Here is a 26,296-nt window from a genome sequence, read left to right as displayed (position 1 = left end):
TATACAGAATTTCAAACATCTTCATAGACTTATGCTGTTGTAACAGCTATGACCAATCTTCTAAACAGGATAGCTTCACACGTAACAGTGGCGGGCCCAGTTCCACCAACTGCCAGTTCCCAGCGAGTGAGCACTCCTGATGTGAGCAGCAAGTTCCACACATTGTGCGACATCTGAATCCACCAATGTCTGGTTGCCAAGCAGTACTTCCCTCTGCTACCTGACATCTATACCAAATTTTGAAGTTGGGTGGCAGATGCCAAGTTGCAGAGGGAAGTATTGCTCAGCAATGCAACATTGGTGGGTTCAGATTTTATAATATGTGGGGAACTTGTGGCTCAGGCCAGGAGGGCATGCTCGTCAGGAACTGGTGGTTGGCAGAAATGGACTTTCTGCTGTTACATGTGAAGCCACCCGGCAGGTGGTGGTGGCGGCGGCTAGGGTTGAGATTAAAGTACCTACATATTTGACTTTATTTTTGCTCTCTGTGAAACACTCCTCTTTTCAGCAAGGCTATCTAAATTTTCATTTATATTTTGGCAAATATTTTAATACCCAGGGTTGGGATCTGAATTGTGAAACTGCATATTTAAAGCCACAACACTGTGCATCTCTGTACAAAGATCAATCTGCTTATTAAGCCATATCAAAGATGAAATTATTCCTCAAAAGTAACAAAACTAACTAAACCAAAATTACCAAGGTTGCTAAATTTTAGCATTAATTATGGAGGAAGACAAACTAATTTTAACTAGTACAAGGACTGGAGAGCAACAGCAAAATACACCCATATATTTTGGGAGACAAGTCATCTCACTTTTTTCTACAAAAATTCATTTAAAAAATGGTAGAATGGGAGCACAGCAGAAAAATGATTTTTAACAATCACTCTTGCCTTTAAAAAACCTGAAAGATCCATCCTTGTTTTGTGTGATTAGGGCACATTCTGCTGGGCATAACTTTTGTGATACAGATGAATCATTCATCAATGAGTCAGCCTTCATTACAGAGGCAAAAGATATATGCTTTAGCAGAGTCTTAGGGCCAAACTAGACGTAATGGTGGCTGTTCTGTGTGTTTTTATACAGGATTTCCACAAGCACAGAAAAATGGGCAAAGGGATGGTCAGATTTTAAGCGTAAGAAGGATGCATGGTTGCAAAATGCAGAACCCTTACTCTACCCATGGGCTACCCCTCAGACTGTTTTTCTCCTCAGTGGAGCTTAGACAGAGACTCTGGCTGGGGGTAAAATAATTTGGGGAAAGGGTTGTTAGGCAGGAAGATAAAAGGTGCCAATAAAAACTGAACTTCCTTTCCTCTTCCTACATTACTGGAGCAACTAAACACATAGAACGTCCATATTTTGGCCCTTGCCTGTTTGAAGAAAGGGAAACATCAAACTGGGTGGGAGATGGCAATGGTAAACCACTCCTGTATTCTACCAAGAAAACCACATGGCTCTGTGGTCGCCAGGAGTTGACACCGACTTGACGGCACAACCTTTCCTCTCCTTTAAGGCAGGGATAAACTGGGGATTATGGGAGTTTTAATTCAACAACAGCTCGAGAGCAAAGATTGCCTACCCACAGACTAGGGAGTGCATACTTACAATATGATGATGGACAAGGGTTGAACAGGATAGTTAGATTTCTCTCTTTTCTCTGTGGCTTCACTTTTCTTCCTAACAAAGTTGGATTTGAAGCTAGCAGAGGGACTTGAGGATTGAAAAAACCCCAACCCCTTTTATATTGTTACACTGAATAAAGCAACTGGAATAAAATGATTGTATGGATTTGTTTACTTCTACAAGTTACTCTTTCCAAATAAAACATCTTTAAGTTAATCCAAGACAGAAGGTTAGAAAGAAAAATTAGCTAAAAACCTGTTTTCAGCAATGCATTAGAAGAGGTCATTGCCCACAACTAACTTATCAGAATACACCCATGCACTGCTTTTTGTGCAGCTCTTTTCCTATCTTTGACTTTGCTACTTCCAATTCAGTACTGTGTAACATTCTCACAGAATCAGAAATGACTGCAAGTGAAATAGAATCTGTTTCTTAATGGAATATTATTGCAGTACTGCCATGCCTGTATTTTAAGGCTTTCCTTTAAGCTGAGCTGACCTACAAAGAGTACACGTGTTTTGTTGCTAGCACTGCTTTTTCTGCAGGCTCCCAGAAGCATCTTTGCTTATATTTGAGACTGCAGGTGAATGTGCCTCACTTTTGACATGCTCAGGAGACTTACAGCACCATGAGCTCTCTGTTTGTTGGCATATTGGGGAACAGTCACTCAGTAGGCAGTGGAATGTTGTCCCTGGACTTGTTCTTGGATATATCAAATCCCAATTCCATGATCCAGTGTGTTCCTTTGCAGCCCACACACACCTTGGAGTTACCAGCAGCTTGGGCAATCTGCTGCTCATATGCCATCACACCAGGCTATGTCCAGCTTTTTGGGCCTGTAACGGATTTAACCCATCCTTTGTCTCAAAGCAAGCCCATGTGAGGGGAAGAAAAAAAAATGCTGAATCATCCCCTCTTTATGCTTTCACCCACAAATACTGCTCCCCAAAACAGATAATATGCTGCCACCACATCCACTTATCAAGAGTTTATTCCTCCTGGCTTGGATGAATTTCCAGGGAAACTCTCCTTCTCTTACTATTGGGAAAGTACCAAAACCTTCCATGTGCAGCATACACGTGGTGAGAAACCTGGCAGAGTTGCTGAACAATCAAACTGAGATGTGTGTTGCACCAGAGCAAGCCCTTCCCCAGTCCCCCTTTCCTGAATTAAAAATCCACCCAAGAGGCTGGTTAAAATAGCAAAGAACTAAAAGAAAAATAAACTCTATTCAAAATACTACAGACTGCTTCCTTCTTTCTCAGCTTTTAGTTACAGGTAAAAGGAACACTCAGCTACAAGAATACTTCAGAAAGCACCTTCAGATGATATTGGGACAGCACACTTTAAAAATCATCATTACCCAGTTGCAAAGTACATAGATGTAAGAAAATACAAAAAGCACCTTTAAGAGTTTTACAGAGACTTCTGCAATGCCCTGTTGGAAGGGCGCGGGATCAGTGTTTCTTAGCTTCATTGCATTACAGATAAAACAGCACAGAACAGTTGCAAGGATATGCAAGGCACACAAAAGTAAAAATAAGTTTCTGATGCAAACTGACTAGCAAACGGTTCCCTAGACTTAAGTTTCCAGAAGCCCTGGCTTCCTTCGCCCTTGAACTCACCCCAAACTCCAGGAGAGAATTCAAGCTTCCTGCAATCCTGTCTCTCAAGGACCTGCAGATGTCCTTCTATGAGAGAATTCTCCAGGCTAGCTGTTGAACATGAGACAGCAAAATTTCATTGCTCCTCACTAAGCCTTCTACCCGTGCTCTCTCACCTCCCATCTAGCTACTTCTGCCCAAAGGAACTCTCTCTTCCTGCCTCATGGCCCTCTAGGACCCACCTATCATGTGCTGAGTGGCTGATCTCTAGATATCACAGCCTGTCTGTCAGAACAGAGTTCACTTCCGGTTCACTCTTTAGGGGAAAGGAGGGGCTGTTCAGTGACTGATCACTACAGGACCAATTTCCAGATCAGTTCTCTGGCCAAACCCAATCTGCCCAGTTTTCCTTGCTAACACAGGAAGCTGGTTCCATGGAGAAGGCACCCTCATGGATTCACCGCTATGATCTAACCCCAATGGCCTTCTCACACCTGCTTCTGACCAAGCTATTCCTGAGGAATGAGGTCCTTTGGTCATTCAGGGAGCCCCGAGGTTTCTGCACCAGTAGAAGTTCAGGTAATATGAACGTTTGCCCCTTGCCGGGCCCATCTCTATCCCTGCTCCTTTTTCTTAAATCCAGCCGCTGCCTCCTTCTCTAAAACCTCTTTTTCTAGCCCACCTGGGAATTCATGCTATTAGGACTTTAAGCTAAAATGCCTCTTTGCAGTTGAACATACCTTTAATAGGATTGCTTTAACCACACATTTCTTTCCACTGTACCCCTCCCTTCAATAAACCCCTCTTTTGATTTTTAAAACTTCAACCTTGCCTCAGTCATTATTTCCTGGGTCCACAACTTTGTGTAAATTTAATCTGGTGTGGAACTGTCCTACCCATAGCTAATTTCTCCACACAAGACCAGAGTGCAGTTTTTGAGGTGTTTACTGATCATCCTGGGGCAGTTCCATTAACAGTTTCCCTTACACAATTTAACTTTATAATGGTAGAGATGTGGCCAGGAGAGAACCCAGAATCTTGATTTGAAAACATCTCAGATAACTTGCATGATTTCAGGGGGGGGGGGGGGAACAGCCTTAGTTTCTCAACCACAAGGGGAATATTTTACAGTGATTACACATGTAGTCTCCCATACAAATGCAAACCAGGGCAGACCCTGCTTAGCAAAGGGGACAATTCATGCTTGCTACCACAAGACCAGCTCTCCTCCCTCAGACAACCCCCATCTCTCCAACCCTGCCAAATGGACTACCTTATTCATTATGGCCCCAGTAACCATGACATAATGTCAACATTTCCAGTTGACCAGTGCCAATACTTTAATAAGTAATTAATTTTTAGATGAGACAAGACATAATGTTTTGTAATAAAGAGAACATTGATCTTATAATATTGTGTTGGCATACAATGTCACTTATTTTTCTTGCATTAACTGACTGGGATACAATTACTGTAATTGTTTTTACCTGATGGATACTGGCTCAGGAGTGACAGTTATTGGCCTATTTAGTTTCTTTCAATGGGTTTCTACAAGTTGCATGATCTATAGCCATTCAGGAGGAAAGTGTCCCCCAGCCCCACTTTCTTCATTCTTTATGGCCCAAAAGATTTAACAATGGAGAAGTATCAATTGGTGGTTTTCATTTTGTGATCTTTATTTTCAGCTGGGTGCCCACCACTGGCAAGAGGGAGAACCAGTCTCTCTGTCTTTGCATTTCATCGAGGGTAAAACGATGCAGATCACTAGCAATTTGATTCACAGTCCTGATGGGGAGGGTTTTCTCAGCCAGATTTTAAAGCTGCTTGACAGGCATGATCACAGGTGAAGGATGAGAATGAGAGCATTTTCCAATCTCCACCAGTGGAAACTCTCCTTACATGAAGATGAGTAAGAAGATTAACTTGGCCCACACATTTTGGGATGAAATCACCTGGGTAATGACATTTTAATACAGAGTACATTATTTCTCAGAATCCACTCGGCAGTGTTTTCTCCTTGATGAATAGGGTCTCCACAAACCTTAAGCTGATGCCTGCATATTGACAAATTGTCCCCATTAGTGCTTGTATTTTTCTTTTTCTCTCAACCCCTTTTACAAGCACACTCAAGGTCACCAAACTTTCCCCAGATTTTACTCTGTAGTGTATTTTCAACATTTCCTTTCCATCTCACACTTCCAAATCTTGAGAGACAGACAATAATACAAACCTGTGCTGATGTACCATTTTACTTTCTTTTAATAGTTCCCTGTGCTCTTTCCCACATGCAGAGGGTAAACTTGTATTTTAAAATGCACTTCATTATAAACAGGATGTTGCTGATATGCAAGTGACAGAATCAGGTGACTGATCTAAATATTATAGAATCCATATGGAAGCTCCCAGAAATGTTTCTACGTGGTGGCAGATGCAATGTTTGTTCTTCCCTTGTGACTTTCATAGGACTAAAAAAGCTACATGTGATTCAGACAATGTATCTAGAAAGGCATATGGTTGCTACATGTAGTGTCACAAGCACCTGAGTGCCCATAGCATTTCTCCACAGGTCTAAGGCTCCTCATGCAACCCTTTAGGTCCTGACATATATGGCTGGGCTGGGACTGAGGGATGGCAAATGCCTTATGAGTCCTGCTTCTGTGTGCTGCTATCTTCTCTGCTGCCGCCCCTGTCCCCACACCGCAATGCTCTGGCATTATGTTATGAGCCTTGGTCCTCAGTATAGTTGCTATGAGGGGAGTGGAAGGAAAGCCGGACTTACACAGAGCATAGGAATAAAGAGGACTACATGATGCTAGGGGCAGGATACATAATTTTACATATTGATTAGAAATAACCTGCCAGGTCTTTGGTTGCAAAACTGCAGTAGCTTCTATGTTTTACGGCAAACATCGTTATATAATTGTACAGTGTCTTGCTTGGAGTAGACAATTATAGAAAACCTAATAATATGAGTATTATATTCTTTTTACATTAGCTGCTTCTTTTTAAAAAGTCATCCCAATAATGTAACTCTAAACATTCTGCTGCAATCTAAGATGAACGTTGTCATAACTATACTAGTTAAATATGAATTTCACTGAAAATACCTAGAGTAAAAGCTCTGCATTTTCCAGATCTGTTCTGATTTAGTAACTCCAGGCATTCTTTTAATAGATCAACAAGGGACTCTCTGCTTGCCCGTTGTTCCTTCAGACATAATAAGATGCATCCAGCAAATGTAAGAGCAAGCTGTTAGTAATCTCTCAAGAAATAACTGGGAAGAGAGATATGGAAAAGCAAAACAGGAAAAAATATATTTAGCACTATTAAACATTACTCTCTGCTTTTATATAATCTAGAGGCTTCAAACACATTCTGACAACAGGCAGAAGTTTTCTTTTTGCCATCACTCTCTCCGGCTTGTAGAAATGCAACCCAATAATGGGTTCTTGAGCTTCTACAACAGGGGTGGTCAACTAGAGCCTCTTCAGTTGTTGACAGACTACAATTCCCACCATCCCCAGCTGCAATAAATTGTGGCTAGGGATAATGGGAGTTGTAGATCAACAACAGCTGGCAACAGCTGATCCACTGGCAAGGATGGTTGTGCCTGCAATCCCTTCTTCTTCTTCAAGGTTAGCCCCGGTGCTGCATCTGATTTGCCCGTTGGACACCTGTGGGCTTAGGTGTCAACTCCAATGCCATACGTGTCAATGGCAGAGTATCTGAGGATGCTGAAGGGATGGCAGGTGTAGCATCCGTGGGCTCTTTCGGCACCTGTGCTGTCAGTGACGATGGAAAGGTAGGCAAGAGCAGAGTCATCTTTTCAGTGTTCAAAGATGTGGCAATTGAGGAGGGACTCGATGGACACACTACCCACACCTGTGGCTGCTAAATTCTGTGAGAAGCGCAAAACTTGCCCCCACAAGGCAGAATATAGATAAGAAGCTCTGTTCTTCCTGGCTTGCTTGGTGAATTTTTGGCAGTACATGCACACTTCGATGACATGCGATTCACCAAGGCAAAGCAAGCTGTGTGTCTGTGTGTGCGCGCCTGCGTGTGCGTATAAAAGAGAGAGGGAGTGTGTGGTGGTTTTGTCCCACAGGGCACACTTTTTGAAGATAATCTTGCTCGCCATACAGCACGAGCAAGGCCTAAACAGTCTCATCCTGGCTGGGAGTGGGAGATTGTGGGGGGACACACAAAGCAATTAAAACATGAAGGTAAAGCAGTAACTACCATGATAACAATGAATAAACTACAGAAAGAATAGAGAAAGGAGAAGAAACAATAAAAAAAATACTTGCAGAGAAAAGCTCAGAGGTACCTAATGATGTTGAATGAAGCACAGACAACGAATGACTGAGGGGATGAGAAGGGACACTGCCATATATAGTGGCTGGGGGGAGCATGTGCACTCTTACTCCATTTGTGTAAGAGAGACCATGATGAAGAAACAGCCATGCCACTGGGGCTCCCATGTGGCATGGTTGTTATAAACACATTGTCTACCAATTTATTTATAGTCACTTTTCGCCTGTTGGCCTCAATTCAGTAAAATTTACTGTAGTTGGTTGCAATAACCAACAGACTAAAAACAATCCAGCAGACAAAAATTGCTAATCACATGCAGCAATATAGAAGTATGTCACAAATCAGGCCCAACACCTCACAACTTAATTAGCCAAGATCCTCAATAAAACATGGCTTCAGTTGGTTGCAAAAGACTTGAAGTGAAGGGAGGAAGAGAGCTGGTCTTGTGGTAGTAGGCATGAATTATGGTCCCTTTTGCTAAGCAGGATCTGCCCTAGTTTGTATTTGAATGGGAGACTACATATGAGCACTATAAGATATGCCCCTTAGGGGATGAAGCCGCTCTGGGAAGAGCACATGCATGCTTGCATGCAGAAGGTTCCAAGTTCCCTCCTGGCATCTCCAAGATAGGGCTGAGAGAGACTGCTGTCTGTAACCTTGGGGAACTGCTGCCAGTCTGTGTAGACAATACTGAGCTAGATGGACCAATGGTCTGACTCAGTATAAGGTAGCTTCCTATGTTCCTATGAAAAGGAGGGAATCTTCTATGGGACAGCATTGCTGTCCGAGGGCAACCACTGAGAAGGCCCTGTTCCACATGCACAGCAAACAACCTACAGTTGGTGCCAGCACATGGAACAGGACATTCTCCAAATATCTTGTCTGGTGGATTGACTCAACTGGGAGCTGGCAACCCTTATGATTTTTAGGACCTAAGCCATTTAGGGTTGTAAAGGTAATAACCAGCATCTTGAGTTGAATCCAGAAACAAATTAGCTGACAGTGCAGCTCTTTACCAATTGAAGTAACATGATCCCCCTGGGCAGTTCCTGATAATAATCTAGCCACTACCTTTTGCACTAGCTGTAGTTGCTGAATGCTTTTCAAGGGCAGCCCCATGAAGAATGCATTGCAGTAATCCAAATGCAAAGATGAAACACATGAAACATCTAAAAGCAGATGATCAATTGTGAGGCTCATTGTTCTTCCACTAGCCTTTTATTGCTAAAACTGGCAAGTTCTCGGTCTCTGCACTGCACTCCTCCCTTCCATGAAACTTTAGGTATTTATTTTAAAATTTTATATCACATGAAAAATCAATAAACATTATTTGAGGAGATGCAACTGCTATTCCTCCAGTAACCGGTAACATCTAGTAGTACAAAATGCATGTGGTGATGTCACTGTACCACACATTTTCCCATCATTATTCCACTTAACTGGCTGCTACTTGTGCAGGGCAGGCAATCTCACAACACAATGATATTGGGCCATAAAGTCTGTCATGTTTACTTGGGGGAATGAGGAGGAAGAAGAGCTGCAGAGCTGCTTTAATTGGCAGCCATGGAGCTACCACACTATTTAGTTTCAGCCTGAGCCAGCAACATGCTGCTGCTGCAAAAAAAAGGCCAATGTCATCTTGGGTTCCATTAACAAAAGAGGATAACTCCACCCAATTCAGTGCTAATTCTGGTCAGCTAGAGTCTACCTATGGTCATCATATTTAGGAGAGATGCAAACATACTAGAGAGAATTTGCTTTGTGAAGATTATTAATGCATTAAAATGTAGGCCAGACTTTCCCAACGTATTGTGAATTGCCTCTGGTAGATTACCTCCCACACACCTCAGTATTTAGATTAGCCATAAACTATATGAGGAAACTGTTGTGTGCAAGGTTCCAGTCCAGAAATGATACCATATCATCAAGGGTATTTTAATGGCAGTAATTAATATTTTGGTTAATTAAAGATAAGCTAATATTAGAAGTAAACTAATATTCTTATAAAAGCTTCTCCTCTCAAGAAGAAGCTTCTATTAAAATATTAGTTTACTTCTTCTATAGCTTCTAATACACCATAAACAAAGTTTAAGATATTAACACAGCATTGATTACAAAGGGCATTTAATGGAAGATAGTTTTAAGCAACATTGGTTCAAGAAGCACTGTACTTACAAACGGTAAAGTAAGAAAGGCAACCTGAATCACCATTAAAAATGCTACCTTTTTTATCCTAAAATTTCTCATGAGCAAGCAGGAAATCCTAAGAAAAATAGCCAACATTCCAATTTTCCTAAAAGACAACTAGTGGTCACATAGACGTTTCCAATGTTCTATTGTTACTTAACACACATTTAACTTTAACTTTGTTCACTGATCTTTATGTTTGAGAATAAAGGGATTCTTAAAAGTCCTTTTAGGTTCTTAATACAGATCCTGAAACACAACTGGTTTACATAAAACATCTTTGGAAAACAATGGGCTTCAGGAGCAAAGGTTAGGTTAAAAGCATCATTTTCTAGACCTGCGCAGAATCAAATGAAGTAAGGAAAGAAGGGGTGATTTTATTTTAATATCCATGATGCACTCGATGTCCCTGTATATTTTGAACTCCCTGATTTCAATTTCTATTCATAAATCATCAGTTAATGCTGCACGTGCCTATGACAGAAGCCATTATGTCTAGGTCATCCTACATACTTGTACATACTTGAATAAGATTTAGTTCAAAATGTTTGACTGTTGAGAAAGAATAACTTTTTAAAAATCCATTAGTGAAAAGGAAAGAAAAGGAAAGAAAAAGAAAAGGTGAAGCTATGTGTTTTGGTATTGTATTATAGCATAAAGATCTATCAACATAATGGATGGAAGAGTTATTCAAAAAACAACACAGAAGTACAAATAGTACAAATTTAACAGAACTAAGCTTTGATTCACTAATATGCTTCATCTCTTGCAGTGATTTGCAGGACATATAGGGTGCTGTAAGGCACTCAAACTATGCAAAGCATACTAAAAGCCTTTTCCTTATTTGTTGTTTACAATGAGTGGGTAGCAATCCTTTCCTATAACGCACACATTCATTCTCTCAAGTACTCTAAGTAAATGAGGCAGCTTGAACAATTCCTTTACACAGAGAAAAGGTTAGGGTAGCCTCGAGTTCTTGATAAAAATATAACATAGAAACAAATTCCATGACAGTAGCTCAACTTCAACTTTAATATAGCATGGTTTTGGCTGATTTAACCAAATAAACTACACTGCCAGTTCAGTGATATTATATGTAATACATGTCGAGGTGGGGGTGGGTAGTGAATTCATGTCAGGACGCATGAACAATTCCACGGAGATAGGAAAAGGGAGCAGAAGTTTGCTTCAGAGGAAGCATATCCTTCAGAGCAGTTCACACCTGCATTTATCCACAATCATTTATTCTAAAAGGGCACCCTCCCACTAATTCTGGGGAAGCAGGCAGTCTATAAAAGGTAACAGGGAGAGGGCAGGGGTGTAACTATAATTGGGCAAGGGGAGACAGTTGTCTGGGGGCCCACTGCCTTGCCCCCCCAAGGCAAGTCACATGACTGACTCCCCCAGCTGTGCACCCGCCCGGGCTTCCTTCAGTTGTATTCATCCTCCAAAACTGATGTGAGTGTTAAGACCTGGAGCTACCAGAACAGCATGTCTTTCTCTAGTACCATTAAATTACTTGCATCACCCATTTCATGAGCTGATCTTCAGTGAGGGGGGGCCCATTTTAAAATCTTGTCATTGGGCCCACTCCAACCTTGCTACGCCCCTGGGAGGGGGAAACTGATCTTGGAAGGTGCATTTCCTCCTTTTGGCCCCAGGCTGAAGAGAAGCAAGCAACAAGTCTAAGCAACAATCACTTGTGTCAAAGAAATAAGTGATGTTGAAAAAGATAAAGTTGTCATCTAGAAGAACTACATACAGGAACTGTCTTTGTAGAACTGGGAAGCAGGGAACCTGGGGGCCCAGGTCTGTGTGCCCACTCTCCTAGGGAGCCCCATGATGTTTCCAAAGGGGAAAAAGTGCCCCTTTTATATTTCTGGAATGGCTTGGCCTGGAGTTCTGTAGTTGGCATCAGATGTAGGACAGGTTAGTAGGACCCCGTGTATTGATCTTGAAGAGGATTGGTCAATTCATCGATTTATTATTATATTTTAAATTTTTAAAAAAACTTCAAAGAGTCCTATAAGTGGTTTGCTTCATGGTAGAAAATCACAAAAACGTCTGGAACTGAAGCCACCCCTACAGCCATCATTCCATCCCCATGCGAAGGATTCTGCTCTTTCCCTTCATAAGAAAGTGCAACATCCCACCCCCCACCAAAAACACACACTTTGCCCAACCCTTTACATTTCCAGAATGGCCAAGATCTCTGGCTTACATGCATGCCCAATTTCAGAACTCTAAACCCAGCGATTCTGGAAATGTGGATTTGTGGTGAATGATCAAGAAGATGTATGGATCCTTTGGGGGCTGTGTAGCCTGCCCCCACCCCTGCACTCTGGCCCAGACCCGTGGGTTTGTAGTGAATATATATTACACACAGAGAGACTGAGTATGCTTATTTTGCAGGAGGGGACCCGTAAGCCTATTAGATCCAGGGTCCAAAATTACCTAACTTATTCTCTGCTGGGGAGCAGAATTAAAATATATTATTCAAGGCAGCAGCACACAATAAAGGAATTTGTTGTTCATATTTTATCTCAATAGAAAGCCCAATAGAAACAAGACTTGAAAGTTTTCTTTAAAAGTAAATCCAGCTGGGTAGCTATAGTAAAGGTAAAAATTATTACTCACACACAGCGTCTCCTGCGGGGTTGCCAACCTACCAGGACTGGCTTAGAGTCTCCAGGAATTACTATCAATCTCCACATGACTACTGAAAGCAATCCTGGATGTGTTAATGGCTTGATATTGTGAAAATATTAGGGAAAACAACTGGAAAAAGATCTTCAGGAATAACTTCAGTCAGAGTTGGCAACTGTGGTCCCACATTGGGGTTAATGGTAGAGCTTTAGTCTGTAAAGCCTGAAGGCCATTGAGGTAGGAGAATGGTCTTAGGTCCTTTCAAATTTAGGATCAGCGTTCAATATGGGACCCAGTTATTTTTACTGGATATGTATTTCCCCTCTGCCAATCCTCTAATTTTTTTTTTTTTTTAAAGATAGTAGTGCTGCAGGTGCAACCAGGCAGATCTACAATCTAGAGTAGTTCTCTCCTGAGACACAACATATCAACCTGTGAAGCTGCCTTATACTGAATCAAACTACTGGTCAATTCACTAAGCCGAGTACTATCTCTTCTGACTAGCACCTGCTAATCTCAGAGTCAGGCCTTTCCCAGCCATGCTACTGAATCCTTTAGTTACAAAGGCCAGAGACTGAACTTGGGAACTTCTGCATAAAAAACATATTCTCTATAACCTAGTTACAGACTTTGGGGGAGTAAAAGGCTTCATCAGACTTAGAGAACAACTCAATTACAATCCCAAAATATGACGATCAGTCCTCTATACATGAGCAAAACTGTCTTTCTGTTCTTCTTAAGATATATTAGGGTAGAACATGACACCACCCAACATCCAGTGTCTAGTTTGCGATAGCCTCTGATACGTCGCAGAGAGGGAGAAAGGGAGAACACCTAGTATAATGCATGTTTCAGGAAAAAGGATGCACAGTGACAGCCCATGAGCTCAGCTGGGTCAAATGTCATCTTGCCACTCTCATGCATCTTCTTTTGTTTGCAGTAGTGGAGGAACTACTTCTGCTTTGCTAGATTTGCGTGCAGGGATATGTGCAAACATCCACCTCCACCTGGGCCACCACCTCCTCTTGGCTGGTGTGGTGTACTCTCTAGAGAGTCTCCTGTACTCTATTGCCTGTTCATCATTCCATCTTCTGCTTTCCCCCCTCTCCATTCCATTATAACCCCAGTATGTGGGCTAGAAGAAGGTGGTGCAGAGGACCCTCTAAGGATGGCTCTTTGCAAAGAGTTGCTTCAATAGTGATGGGAAGCAGAGGGAGCTTCACCAGCAACTCAAAAATCAATTTCTTGAGGTACTGACCTCACCTTACCTCATGAAAGGACTGCCCACCTCATTGGGGTATCAGTAGAGTAGCTCCTTTTAACTTGACAAAGTACAATCAAGCTATTGTAACAACAGTAAAAGCCCCAAGATCCTCATAGCCACCCAACTCTCTCTTAAACCCCACAAGGTTCTTTCCTCTCAAATATTCCAGCAAGATTTTGCAGCTCTAAGAGGTATACACGGTCTGATACCCAGCCTAAATAGATGATAATAAAACCAACTGCATGACCTGTATCATGATAAATCACTTTTGCCACTGCTGTAATAACAATTTGTCCATGCATTACAATCTTTAAATGAAAACAGAGAACAAAAAATAACCCCAAACAAAACAAACCCACATATACAACTCAGATTCTTTTCAGAGCATCTTTCACAGTTCCTGATTTCACAACAATCAATCCCTCCATTATCAATAACCGCAAACACTGAGGCAATTTTAAATGCACATACTGATTAATTTTAGCATTTCATTAATGGAGGTAAAATTCATAGCTCAAGCTGGATAAAATGAAAGAAAAAGAAAAGAAAAAAGAAAAAGTCTCTTTTATAAACTTGCTACACTGAAAGCATCTGGCATCAAGAACCCAACAGCCCATTGCAACAAAATGGTTCTTATCATTCACTACTGTAGGGGCTGCACTTAGGTTATTTACTGTTCCATCTGTGATTTTTCCACGGTGGCTGATCTCTGTATTCTCTGCAGAATGGCACAGGTTAATCAAATGTCTACATCCTCTATTAAAAGTCCCCTAACTTTCTTTCCTTTCCGTCATCCTGGAATCCCCACTCAAATCTATTTTGATTCCACACAAAGCTACAATGGTGTGCAAAAAATCAATATTCCAAGCCAACAAATCAAGCATGAGTTCAAAACAAAATCACTTTGCAAGCCTCTTTAAAAACCATGCTGTCGGAAAGCAGAGAGTGAAAATACAGTTGAAGGAAAGGCTTCAGTATTTTTCTATGGAAAACCAATAGAGCTTTCAGCATAGGATTAAGCATTGTCTTATACATTTCCCCCCACCAATAATAAAGCATGCTAAATATTACTCTTTGAATGGTTAAGGTTGTCTAGGACATTTGCACATATTTTTTAAGCTGCTTTCTGACATGACAGGATTACTAAGAATTTCAGCAGCCAAGATAAAATGATACTACAGGTATCTGCGCCCCTAGTCCTCCCTCTCTTTCCTCCTTCCCTTTAGCCCCAATCCATTCTCCCCCTTCCAGTCTGTTTTCCCTTCCCTCCCCACCCACTGGCCTGGCCAGTGCCCGGCACTTTTCTTCCCTTTCCACAGGCCTGGCCAGCCCGGCGGGCGCTTTCCCTCACCACCTGCGGCCAGCGGTGGCGTACCCGTGGCTATCTGGCAGCTGCTTGCAAACTTCTGTGAGAGCTGCCACACATGGGATTAGCCACGGATATGCAAAATGGGGGAAATTGTAAGGAACAAAATGCCCCGGCATAATAAACCAAAAACACATTAAATGGGTTTCGGTGGTGGTTGTTTTTTGCACATTGCAGCCACAACAGTCCCTTCTTTGCTGCTGCTGATCTATGCCAACCCTGACTATATGTAAAGTGCATTTCAGAAAGAAGAGTCTGAATTAATGGGAAGAGAGAGTAGAAGGAATTGCTACCAGCTCAGAAAGGCACAAGAAACTCACAGTATGACTGTTAACAAACAAAAACAGTGATGAAATTAAGACTACTTTTGAATCACTAGTTCCCTTGGAGAACAATGTCATTTAGAAAGCATACAATAACCCTAATAAGACCCATTCTAGTCTATTCAACATAATACTGTGCTCTATTATATAATTAGACTGCATACAAAACCAGTATTGGTATGGAATAGCATGCTGTTCTTCGGTATTTAAAATGAGAGCACCTTTCCATATTCTTCCAGTGACTGCATTGAATGGGGGGATGATGAGAATCATGAGGCAAAATGTGATGTCAGACGCATCATCACAGTGAGGCATTACAGGGCTAATAACCCTTTTCACATGTTATGTTCAATGCTTGTACATTCTGCGTACAGTTTCTGGGTGGAGGAGATGCTCTGCAGATCCCGGTTTTACTTTATTCCTAGCAAATTATAAAATTTTACTTTTACAGGAGACTTGGGCTGTGAGTCCTTTTGAAGTGTCAGGTTACACAACTTTTTCTATAGATGCCAAACCAGGTATAAGAGCTAATCGGACCAAGGGAGGAATTGCTGTTTTGATTTCTAACAGGTTCAGCTTAAGGTCATTCCAAATTGGCAGATTAGATGATTTAGCGCTTGTAGTTCTCATTGTTGTTTGTGGTGTTCAAATCTTGGTGATTACGGTCTATATTCCGCCAGAAGGGTCTAGCCCTATGATTCATGATGTCTGGGATAAGCTAGAGAATTTTATATCCACTCTTGAAGCGAAGTACCCTGGCTCACAGATTCTAGTTGCAGGGGATTTTAATGCCTGGCTCGGGTCGGATAACAACTCCCTTTTGAGCAGATTTCAGTGTCATCTTGAGGATGATTTTGTCCCTTTTCCACTGCTGTCTAGACTCTCTAGAGATGTTAGATCAAATTTGAGAGGGTTTAGATTACAAACGGTATGCTATCGGCTTGATCTTCATATTTTAAATGGTGCTATAGAGTCAGATTACCCGGCCCATTTTACTTACTGGACCGGCAACAATCCTTCGTTGATTGACTATATGACCATTTCCCGCAATATGATACCCCATTTGGCTTTTGGGGGGGGTGGTGATTCCTCACCCCGAAAGTGATCATTTTCCCCTTGAGTGTTGCCTTTGGGTAACTGACTGGACATCTGAGATAGACTGCGTAAATGCCAGTGGAAATATTGAAAACTTGGCTCCAGGTAGAAAGTGGACAAAAAGCAGTGCTCTGCAAGTTTCTGCTCTGCTGCATTCTGCGGAGATGTCTAAATGGCAGGATTGTATTCTAAAATTATCCCCTGTCCAACAGATGGAAGACATCCTTGGTACACTGCGAATCGCATCTTCCTGGCTATGTCAAACTCTAATACTAAGTCTATGTACCCAACTCGACCCCCATCCAAGCAATGGTATGACAAAGAATGTTGGCCTGCAAAAAAGAAACTGGTGGGTGCTTTTAAAAGTTTTATTATAGACCCTGGTAGCTTTCCTAGAGTGGAGGTTGCAAAAAAGAAAGCACAGTATAAACAACTAATTAAGAGAAAGAAGGAGGAATCAATCATAGAGGGCTGGAAACTTTTGACAGAGGTAGCTAAGGAGAGAAATCAGACTAGGTTTTGGAAATTGGTGACCCCTGCATTAAATAAATCAACACCTTGTCTTCCAGCATGTATCTCAGTTGAAATTTGGGAAGCTCACTTTCGCACGTTGTATCAAAAACCAGCTATCAAAGTCAGCGGAAGTACTGACTTTGAACAGCAACTTCAGACTTTGGTTACTCCGGCGTGGGTCCCTGTAACTCATGTAGAGGTGGAGAGGCTGATTAGCTCATTCCCTTCTGGAAAAGCCCCTGGAATTGACAGAATCACTTTAGAGGCTCTTAAAGCAAATATGAGCTGGTGGGTCCCGCTCCTTTCCTTCCTCTTCACGGCTATAGATGTAACAGCGTTAATACCAAATGAGTGGAAAGTAGCTACAGTGGTCTCAATTTATAAAAAAGGACTTAGGAGTGATCCAAAAACTTACCACCCAATCAGTTTGCTAAGCATAATATATGCTAAACATCTGTACTTAAAGCTAATAGATTGGCTTGAGGAAAGGGATATCCTGGCTCTAGAGCAGGCGGGCTTTAGAGAGGGAAGATCCACTTTGGGTCATGCCCTGGTTCTTAATTCCTGTCGACTAAATATTCAAGGAAGCCACATAGAGGACTTTTCGCAGTCTTTGTTTATTTAAAATCAACGTTTGACCATATCCACCGAGAAAGACTCTGGAAAAAACTTTGGGATTGAAAAGACTGCTCTTGTTAATTTTTACTTTATATTCTGGTTCCAGTCTAAAAGGTACGTTATAATTTCCAAGGGGCTTTGACTGCTGCAATCCCTTCAGACAGAGCGGTCCATCAAGGATGTATACTGGCCCCTATGCTATTTAACCTTTATATTAATTCTATTGTTTCTTTCATTTCCTCCCCTTCCACGCACCCTCCCAAGACTGTGAATAGGCATATCTCCATTTTATTGTATGCGGATGATATGGCGATTCTTTTGCTAACACCAATTGGCCTAAAGAGTGCTCTCCTTCAGTTAGATAAATACTGTACCCAGGAGAACTTGGAGATCAATTACCAAAAGACAAAAGTTATGGTCTTTGCAAACCGGCCCAGGGGGCACCAGTGGTCAATTAGCTCACATAGGATAGAGCAGGTCAAGTCCTTTAGGTATTTAGGAGTATTATTTCATTCTTCCTGTTCATGCAAACCTCATCTTGATGCGGCAGTTTTAAAGGCCAAACCAGTAGTCAAATCTATACTCTCTTATTATTACACTAAGGGTGCATCCTATGTTCCGGCCGTGGTCAAACTATTCTTGGCAAAGGTTTTGCCTCAACTTTTTTATGGAGCTCAGTTGGGCATAGTTAAAAATCTTGATCCATTGGAGGCACTGCGGTCTAAATTTTTAAGAGCTGTACTGGCTGACCCTAGATGTGCCCCCACAGTGGCTCTAAGAAGAGAGGTCGGAATGGTTAGGCTTCAGACATGCTTATGGAGAGTCATTATTCTTTACTGGCTAAATTTTTTTTTTTTGCGGGAGGGCTTGGTTGCTTTTATAAAACAGGATTATTTTAAATTTAGATGGCATACTGAGGCCACTGACAAGCTGGCCTGCTGTGGATATTCATTAGAGGTCACACAGGAGCTGGGTTACGACAGAGCTCGTATCCAAATTATTCAACACTTAATGGATATGGAGCTGCAATATGAAATTTCCCAGATATCCAAAAGACTGTTCTTGGGTGACCAACTGAGTGGATTCAATTTGGCCCCCTATCTTTGGGTAGTTACAATTCCTGAATATAGACAAGCCATGATGCTGGCCAGGTTAGATGTTCTTCCGTCTGCAGTCCTGTTTGGCAGATATGCAGGAATTCCTTTGGTGAACTGCGTATGTCCTTGTGACATGGTATGTCTTTGAGCCCCTGGTGGCGCAGTGGTAAAACTGCCACCCTGTAACCAGAAGGTTACAAGTTCGATCCTGACCAGGGGCTCAAGGTTGACTCAGCCTTCCATCCTTCCGAGGTCGGTAAAATGAGTACCCAGAATATTGGGGGCAATATGCTAAATCATTGTAAACCGCTTAGAGAGCTCCGGCTATAAAGTGGTATATAAATGTAAGTGCTATTGCTATTGCTATGGGCTGTGTTGAAACAATAGCACATGCCTTTTTAAACTGTAATTTTTATGTAGAAGCCAGAGGAAAGCTACTTTCTCCCCTTTTGGTAAATCTTAATGGAAGAGAAGATGATGTCTTATTGAGGTTTTTATTCTCTTTATGTGATGAAGATAAAGTTAGAACTGTGGCAAAATACTGTTATATTCTCTGCAAAACGCGTTCTAATGTTTAGTTCATGTCTGAAATGTCTGTATTTGTAAAACTGCTGGTCAATGACCGAATAAATATTATGTATGTATGTATGTATGTGATGTCAGACGCATCATCACAGTGAGGCATTACAGGGCTAATAACCCTTTTCACATGTTATGTTCAATGCATGTACATTCTGCGTACAGTTGTATGCATGTACACATCTGCAGTACACTTCCTATTTGCACTCTGCATTGGAGGGGGTCTGTAATCAGGTTCACTTTTAAAAAGAATACATGTACAGTTATTCACACACACACAAAATGTACACATGTACGCAAGTGAACCACCTGGGGCGGTACAAAAATGTGTCAAACAGACAGACAGAAACCAGAATGCACATCCAGCACAACTTCTGAACAGGGCTGTTGTGTAGATGTTTCTCCAGGAAAGAGAAGGAGTGGGGAGAAGATCTGCCTGCTCAATGAACATTTTGACAAATACAAATGGCCCAGATCTAAAAAGCTACTTAAGGCAAGTCCAAGGGCTGAGGCATGCACAGAACAATTTTTGTTTTAAAAAAAGTTTTCATCTTGGAACAAAGCATATACCGAACTGCTTTTGAAAATCCCCTGTTTCAGCTGCAGTCTGCAATATGGCATGGTGGGGCTGCTAGGAGAAACAAAAGCCTAAAGGCCACTTGGACAAAGGCAACTAGGTATCTAGATCCTGGAAGTCCAGCTGAAGAGATTTAACTTCTGATTTTCTAGCAGTTGTCCTCAAAAGATGGATTTGTTTGTACTCAGAAAGGGCCAGTTCAGAAAATCCAATAAGTCATTTTCTGTGGGTTATGAATACAGCCTGAAGCCTGTGTGCTGCTTATAAACTTTGGTTTGTAAACCACAGTTAAATTACAGTTCCCATGTTTGGATGGCACATGGCGCTGTGTTCAAATACACCAGGATTCTCCTGGTGTGTGAGGTAGGAGTAAAAGGCAGAGAGTTCATGTTCATGAACCTGCCCCCGTAAATGGCTCATGCTCATGAATGCCCCACTCCTCCTGCAAATGGTTCCTTGAGTCATCTGAACTAGCACAGAGATTAAACACAGTAGATAAGGCAGATCAAGTTCAACTGGCACATCTTTCCAATTTGACTTCACAAATGCTAATTTCAGAACAGATAAAACAAAGAAGCTGTAATTAAAAAGATACCATATCGTACAGAATGATAAGCAGGATGCTCCCTACATCAATATTTAAAATTCATTGGGCTACAGAATTGACTCTCCTATATCTGAAATAGGTTGGTACGCTTTTGTTCATGCATCACCTTGAAATTAAATACACAGTCCTTAAACCACATTGCTCAGAGTGTAAACATCAATAAGACTGCCCAGAGTAGATCAAACCTGTGAGACTTCTGAGGAGAATCTAATAAAAAAACCCATTAACTGTGCTGGAAACAGACATGGTCAAGAGAAATGGGCTCTGGCCCAGATGCCTTGTTACTGGAAATTCAAAAGCTACTGGCCAAATCAGCTCTATGTGGTTTTGTAGCAATAAGGCACAAATAAAACCCTTACATTGCTTGATAGGTTTCTAAGAGTAGACAAACAGGGATGGGAGGCAGAGGATTGGGGTGGGGAAAATAAATTATTTCTTCCCTCGCCACATGGGAAGTGTTTCTTCCACAATGGGATAATGCACAGCCACTATCATACACAGCCACCTAATGGCGCATTGGGAAATGACTTGACTAGCAAGCCAGAGGTTGCCAGTTCGAATCCCCACTGGTATGTTCCCCACCTATATTGGGCAGCAGCGATACAGGAAGATGCTGAAAAGCATCATCTCATACTGCGTGGGAGGAGGCAATGGTAAACCCCTCCTGTATTCTACCAAAAACAAAAAAAGTGCTGTATGGTTGCCAGGAGACAACACTGACTCAACAGCACACTTTACTTTACTATCATATACAAAATGCCAATATACACAAGCGTTCTTGGTAAAAGATACTCACTGCAATTCCCTGAACATTTTTTTTAGTGTGCCTTTAGCCAAAAGATAGCAGGGAATGGGACCTGTTAAGTAAACAAAATAACAGAACTAAGAGCTATTTTGTCCTACTTCATATATTAAAGCCCTATTAATATGACCAGTGCACAACTAGAGCAGCATGACAGAACAGAGTTACAAAGACTCATTCAAGTCTTTGATCTTTCCACATAGTGGGAAGGTATCCCCATCTGCTAAGTTAAATCACAAGGCTGCTGTGATCTGGTATTGCTCTGCCTGCAGTTGGTTCAAGCTTCACCTACCATGCACATCACGGTGATTTCACAAGTGCAAGAGGGACACAAGGTGTTCCTTGGCTTTTCCTGATAAACAGGATATATCACTCTAGCCTGCAATAGTGAAATGTGTGCGGCATGCAGATGCTGAAATGCCTTTGCATAGGCCCTATGCAGACACAATAATTTGTTTTCCTTAATCACGGCTAAGCATTACATCTGAATACCAAACTATGGATACTAAGCTATAATGCAGGATGAGGAGCCATGGTCTGCTGTCCAGGGTTATGTGTTACATCTGAACTAAGAAAATCATGGTTAAGGCAGTTTTCCCAGTTCTTTGTTTGCAAGGTAACAAGTAGATCTCCCTAAATACACTGCCTACTGTCTCCCTAAATACATCCCCTGGGAGGCAGAGTTTGTGTCACGAAGATAAACCATAGTTTCATTAAACCTTTGGGTTCCTAATCATGGTTAACCAAGGAATTTTAACCAGAGTTAGGCATTATATATGGAGTGTAATGAGTTTCATCCATGTGTCAGAAGAAGTTTGCATTATTTAAAGTCTTCCACATTTTTTAAACATTTGAATGTCAGTGCCAAGGTCTTATGTACACAAGACATTTTCTGACTGTATCGGCTTCCTGTTTCACAGATGTGTAGGGAAAAGATGCATCAAACTTTACTTGCTTTTCCCAAAACAGGGTTTATTGCTATATTAGAACATCTGTATTGGCCCTAAGGTATGCCTGAAAAACCTAACACTCCCCTATTTCTAGAAATTAGAGGAAAAATTTGGAATGAGGCCCACATGAAAAATATTTTCCTAATAGCTCAAAATATTGCCATCTGGTGTGCTTTCAAACTATTTAAAATACTTAAGACACAGCATTTTTAATACAAACATATACCTTTAAAGAAATTAATCCACTACTTTGTTATGAAATTAAACCATTCTATCAACTATAAACAGAGCAGGCTAAATAAAAGCAGATGCCTTAATACCTAACTTTATGTGAAATATTAAAACACCAGTGATGCTTTTGCTCCCTAGCTGATACAGCAGCTTGGTATAATTACCCCTGAAGGCCATTTGATTTTATAATATATTCACCACTGTAAAAATTTACATAATGTTTTTCAATTGCCTATTAATATGCAAATATTAGACCTAAGACTGAAACATAGCTACAGTGAATCCTAAAAAACCCTGACAAATACTAAGTAGTCTCAAGTCCCCTCCACCAAAAGTAAGGGTAGAACACATAAAAGCATCCAGAAATGCCAAAAAAGAAAAGAAAAGAAAAACAGAAGAAAAAAGGGGTGGGGTGGGGGGAAGAAAACATAATATGTCTGCCCTTATTTCTTTTTCAATGTCTATGGAGACAGATTGGGAAAATATAACCCAAGATAATGTTGCATTTCTCCTCTTTGAACAAACTTTCCCCCTATTTTTTTGTCCTGCAACTTACTCAGATTTATTTTCTGCCTTATCCCAAGGACTCAAGATTAATTACATTACAGTCTTCTCAACCCCATATCCGAGTATCCGGCTTCCCCACATCCAAACCCCAGCACTGTTTCCTCTGCTCCACACAGTGAATATCCATACTCAAAACCAATATTCATTTTTTAAAATAAAAAATAAGAGTACTGATATATGGTTTACTGTCATAGTGAGAAGAAGCCCATTGTGGTGACCCAAAGACTGGCCCTACCCACCACACCCAGGTTTCTGAACATACGCATCTGAAACCTTTTATTTGTGTTCATCCATTTCGTAATGTTGGGACCATCCTTTTAAAATAGATATGAACACTTAGAGTCAGCTCTGATGAACACTGGCTTCTTCACTGATGAGGTTGGGGGATGCCCCTAGAGCGCACCCATCCTGAGAGCATGCCTGCCCTCATGAAACCAGCAGACATACTGACGCAGCACTAACACATCCTTTACTCATGTGAGAGGGGTGTTCATCTGAATCTCCCCTTCTACACACACTCCAAAGCTCTGTTTAAAGATGATTTTGGAGCAAATGTAGAAGGGCGATTTACATGAACACCTCTTTTATGAAAGTAAAAGGTGCCCCGAGAACGTGTTGGCATGTCTGCTGGTAACGTCAGGGTGGGCATGCTCACAGGATATCCCCCAGTATTATCACATGGAGAAGTCAGTGTGCATCTGAAGCAGCTCTTAATGCATACACTTTGACTCATCCAGATAGCTTTCTTCCTGAATGTTATATCCAGGAAAAATCAATGTGCATGTGTGCATGAAGAGTCTAGCAGATCTACAATAGTTTTGCTTACATTGAATGTACGTTCAATTCACTGAGATTTTGAGAGAGCCAGTGTGGTGTAGTGGCTAGAGTGCTGGACTAGAACTGGGAAGACCTGAGTTCAAATCCCCATTCAGTCATGTTACTTGCTGGGTGACTCTGGGCCAGTCACTTCTCTCTCAGCCTAACCTACTTCACAGGGTTGTTGTGAGGAGAAACTTAAGTATGCAGTACACCGCTCTGGGCTCCTTGGAGGAAGAGCAGGATATAAAATGTAATAAATAAATAAATAAATAATAAATTTTGAAGGATAGCAGGAGTACATCCAAACTTCCTAATATTGAGGTTTACCCCTTCTACTGCAACCAGACACAACAACATCAATGTTCTAGGCACAAGGAACCCTAGATGAGGCATTCTCCAACACCTTGTGCTGCTGGTGTTTTTTTTAAAGATTTGTTAGATCAATGCTAGACTATGCTAAAAGCTTTCCTTGCTGGTCACCAGAACAATATTGATATTCACCAGCAGCAGCCCTATTTGAATATCCTTGGCTAAACTAAAAAGCCTTAAAAAAAACCCTTACAATCTCCAAACCCTCATGTAGCAAAGTGATGCCTAATCTGTAGAGAAACAGAATTGTTGTGTCTATTTTCAACTGAGCTCTGCAATGTTGCTGCTTCCATTACTTCTGTATGAGAGATAAATGGCTATTCTTCCCTTTCCAATTTCCAGCATAATCCTCCTTATTGCTAACCCAAGGCTGTTTTTAACTCCTCAGAAAGCAGGTGGGGGGAAGACTACTTTGTCTAGCATGTGAAAAATTGAAAATTCTTTTTTACAGGGAAGATTGTCCTGCTAATAAAACTCCCATGTTATGATTCAGTCCTCCTCCACTTCTGCTGAGCAAGAAAAGAATTTCCACTAGATTCATGGCTGGTAACAGACCTCCTTTTCTCAGAAAGCTCTAATTAAGCTTGAGAAGAAAACTACTTTTATAATAGAAATCTTGCCATGTTTGACTTAGGTCATTAAACATAACTCCCCCTCTACAACTGTAAAAGTGTAGCTGAATAATATTTAAGAGACGGCATGGAGTGAAGGAACTTGCTGTTTAATACTCAACACAGTAGCATCTTACTGGCTCACTAGCTACATAGTGGAGCATTCTTCATTTTCCCACCAGAACTAGATGGGAATGTGAAATCAGTTCTTTACTGTGGCGCTTTTGGTTAATCCATTCCTTGATCCAGACCAGCTTTTTGATGGTGCTTTAATTATTTTTATTCTAGCCCCTGGAGTAGAGGTGGGGCTAAACAAACAGCCAGAAGGAAGAGCACTGAAGGCAGAGTGCACTTGCCTCTCTGTAAATAATATCTATCTTATTAAACTGTTAATATTCCTGATTCAACTCCACTGTCTTGTCTTTGCATACCACAACTCTTTCCTCTGGATTACATGCCTACCTACAGTCATTGTGTAAAATCAGGTGTGTAGGGGTCAAAGCCTATCTGGAAGTACCTCCCTTGAACCAGAAGCTTTACTTGCTTCCAGATTAAAGCAGCTCAGCTGCAGGTACTCAGTGGGAAAGCATTCTAGAGGCACACAGAAACAAACACTGTTTTGTTTTTTTTCTAACTGCATATGCTGGGGAGAGGAAATAAACTGTCTCAGCAATGTATAACATGGAAACTTCAGACTGCTAGTGCCAACTATGTAGAGTTTGAGCTCAGATTAATTCTCTTCCATTGTCTCAACTGCCAGAGTGACTGGTCCACATCATTCTAACTGGAGGATGTGTTGTGCTCTCCCGAGCAGAGACTGACCTGTAGAAGTGGCACATTTTATTCTATATTACAATTGTGAAGAAGGAGGGTTTTGGCTAAGACGTGAAGGCTCTTTCCTTGTATGTAAGGTTTGCTTACTCTAAGATCTCATCATTGGCTTTACACAGTTCTTACGTCTATGTAGTCTGTTCAATAATAAATAATTCACTACCTTGCCAGACACAGCCACCAAGCGGTAGTATTAGCCTTGGTCAATTGCCAGTCATATTCCTTTCTCAGGTGGGCGCTCTTCAACAAGCTGACTTCTCCCATCTGATGCCTCTGTGCCTGAGGGGTGTGTGGCCAGCATTTCCTGCTGGGCCTCTCTTCCTGTTTCCTGTAATCTCTTTTATCCTGAAGCTGACAACCCCTAGGAAGATGCTAAGGTAAGGCTTTTCTTCTCTGACACCAAGATATCCTTAGCAAATCAGTGTAGTATGTGTGGAAAAGGCAACCTCTTATCTGGGGCAGAGGAAAAAGCAGTTTGGGTGTTGCCTTGATCAGAGATGTATCAGGCAGAAATTCATCAGCGGAAATGAATCTAGGAAATGATTAGGAAAGCTGCACCTGTTAAATGTCTGCCTGGATGCGTCCCTCCCTAACCTAGCGTCCAACTGATAGGCAAAGGCAAAATGTGGGTGCATGGAGCCTCATTTTAATAGCTATAATATACCAGACTGTACAAAGTCTTTGCAGCTTATATGGCA

At 41.4% G+C, this 26,296-nt stretch overlaps 1 protein-coding gene across 6 annotated transcripts in view; it reads right to left on the bottom strand.

Moving 5' to 3' along the window:
• ELMO1 (engulfment and cell motility 1) overlaps window positions 1-26,296 on the bottom strand; it is a 459,005-nt gene that overhangs the window by 170,009 nt on the left and 262,700 nt on the right. Inside the window, exon 1 of one of the 6 annotated variants that reach the window (XM_053260715.1) lies at window positions 25,762-25,919. The exons of the other annotated variants lie outside the window; for them this stretch is intronic. The gene's annotated coding sequence lies outside the window, so the exon portion shown is untranslated. Of the gene's footprint in view, window positions 1-25,761; window positions 25,920-26,296 lie in introns of those variants that run through there. 6 annotated transcript variants of the gene reach the window in all.

Source organism: Hemicordylus capensis, chromosome 6 (genome assembly GCF_027244095.1).
Source record: "Hemicordylus capensis ecotype Gifberg chromosome 6, rHemCap1.1.pri, whole genome shotgun sequence".
Classification (NCBI taxonomy): Eukaryota; Metazoa; Chordata; class Lepidosauria; order Squamata; family Cordylidae; genus Hemicordylus; species Hemicordylus capensis.
The sequence above is the reverse complement of the archived record's forward strand: the minus strand, read 5'-3'. Positions and strand labels throughout refer to the sequence as shown.